The sequence below is a fragment of the Mandrillus leucophaeus genome, unplaced genomic scaffold (assembly GCF_000951045.1).
Source record: "Mandrillus leucophaeus isolate KB7577 unplaced genomic scaffold, Mleu.le_1.0 Scaffold47, whole genome shotgun sequence".
NCBI classification, from domain to species: Eukaryota; Metazoa; Chordata; class Mammalia; order Primates; family Cercopithecidae; genus Mandrillus; species Mandrillus leucophaeus.
Window position 1 is genome coordinate 1099324 of NW_012105031.1, and position 2589 is coordinate 1101912.

The following is a 2589-nucleotide window of genomic DNA, read 5'->3' on the forward strand; positions in this document are numbered from 1 at the left end:
GCACACACACACACATACCTCTACCTCTGCCTAAATATTTCAATGACTTTCAGTTTATTAGAGTAAAAAACCCAAGCCCCTTATATTAAAGGTTTATATTAAAGCCACTTATACTAGAAAATTATATTATCCTTTATAACATAAAGGCTTATATTAAATCCCTTTATATTAAAGCCTAACACTCAAGATTCCACATGCCTTAGTCTCTACACAGCAATCCTTCTAATCCCTTATTTTGTCAAACTGTATGTAGATTTGCTATAATTGTGTCTAATGTTTCATGTCTCCAAGTATCCATGCCCATATAAAGTTTTCTGCATAGATCCTGGCTTTCAAACTTTTGTAAATGTAATACCAGCAAAGGCTAGTAAAATTCTCATGAATTAGTATTTGCTTGTTCTTTCTGTTGGGGAGACTTTTTGCCATGTGCCACAGCCCAGAATAGCTACATGGGTAAAACTAAGCACGTGAGTAGAGGCCCCAGCTATAGCACTCATCCTAGACCTGGAGCAAACACATAGGGAAGTTCTAGCTATCATTACCTGGACCAAACAAAAGCCATTCCAGCTGAGCCTAGTCTAAACTGGGCAACAAAATTGAGAGCAAAAAAAATTGCTCTTTTAAGTACTGAATTTGGAGGTGATTTACTACCCATTAAGTGTTCAGATATTATTTAAAGATTGAAATTAATTTCATAAGCTCTCTACTACCTCTAATAAATTTTCTTTTTTCTGATAACCTCTTATGAATTTTTCAATACCCAACCTTATCATTATTGCTTTCAGAAAGATTTTCTTGCACTAACAGGCTAGGGCTAATTATCCTCTTTCATGCTCCCATAAAATACTCAGCATATAGTTATCTAATAGCTTCTCACATTATATTAAGTAAATTAAAATGTGATAAGGATACTGAAATTAATTATTATGAACCATCAATATTAAGCTTATGGAAGTATATAATGTTTAAGGAAATAGAGTGAACTATTCATAGAAACAAAAATATAGAACTCCAAAACATTATATTCAAATAAAATTTATGATTCAAATAAATAACTAGATATTTGCATAATAATATTTATATGTTCTTTTCATTGTTGACACACTGTGTGCTAACACCTCTGCTTTACCTCCTATAGTGGTTTTGGATGGAATAATATGAAGCTAGTTTTCCTGGTATTTAACATTTACTTAGTTAAATTAATTAATATATAAATTCAACTTTAATCATAGTAGACTCTAAGATGTTTGAGTTAGATAATTCCATAATTTACAGGAATGAGTTTATAATATTTCAAACAATTTAGATTTATTAGGTAAATTGAGGCCATTCTTTTTAACATATCAGAGGAAAAAAATGAAAAAATAAAGGGAAGGGAAGAAAACATTAAGGTTCACATAAGTTTTTCTTTTATGAAGTATTTTGAAACCAACATCCTTTGTGAAGGATGTTGAAATCCACCATAAATTGCTGTTTACATTAAAATAACCCAGTTCTCCTAAAAAAGATATTTGGGACCTAAACTCAATACTTGACCAAATAGGCCTAAAGTCTGTTTAACAGAATACTCCACCCAACAACAGAATATGCATTCTTCTCATGTGACCATGGCACATATTTCAAGATTGACTACATTCTCAATCATAAAATAATTTTCAACAAATTAAAAAAAAAAATGTACCAACCACACTGTCAGATGACAGAAAAACAAACAAACAAACAAACATGTACGAACAAGATCTCTAAAGACCAGACAATTACATGAAAATTAAACAACCTGCTCCTGAACCACATTTGGGCAAACAATGAAATTAAGGCAGATATCAAAAAATTATATGTAACTAATAAAGACAAAGACATAACATTGTAGAATCTCTGATATACAACTAAACCAAAGTTACAAGAAAAGTTTATAGCACAAAACACCAATATCAATAAGTCAGAAAGATATCAAATTCACAACCTAACTTCAAACATACAGGAATTAAAAAGAAAAAAGGAGCAAATCAACCCCAAAGCAAGCAGAAGAAAATAAATAACCAAAATCAGAGCTGAATTGAATGAAACTGAGATTCAAAAGATCAGGGAAACCAAAAGTTTGTTCTTTGAAAGAATAAATAAGAATGATAGATGACTAGCTAGATTAAGAAAGAAAAACAAAGATAATATTCAAATGGACATAATCAGAAATGACAAAAGGAACATGAGCAGTGATGCCATAGACACACACACACACACACACACAACCCTCAGAGACTATAACAAAGATCTCTACACACACAAACTAGAAAACTTAGAAGAAATATGTAAATTCCTGAAAACATGCACCGTCTCAAGACTGAACCAGGAAGAATTGATTCCCTGAACAGACCAATGTATTCCAAAATTGAATTGAATCGGTAATAAATAGCCTACTAATGAAAAAAAAAAAAAAAAAAAAACTCTAGACAAGATGGATTCAGAGTAGAATTATACCAAACGTATAAAGAAGAGCTAGTACTATTTCTAATGAAATTATCCTATAAAATTGAGGAGAAAGGATTCTTTCCAACCTCATTCTATGAAGCCAGTATTATTCTGATACCAAAG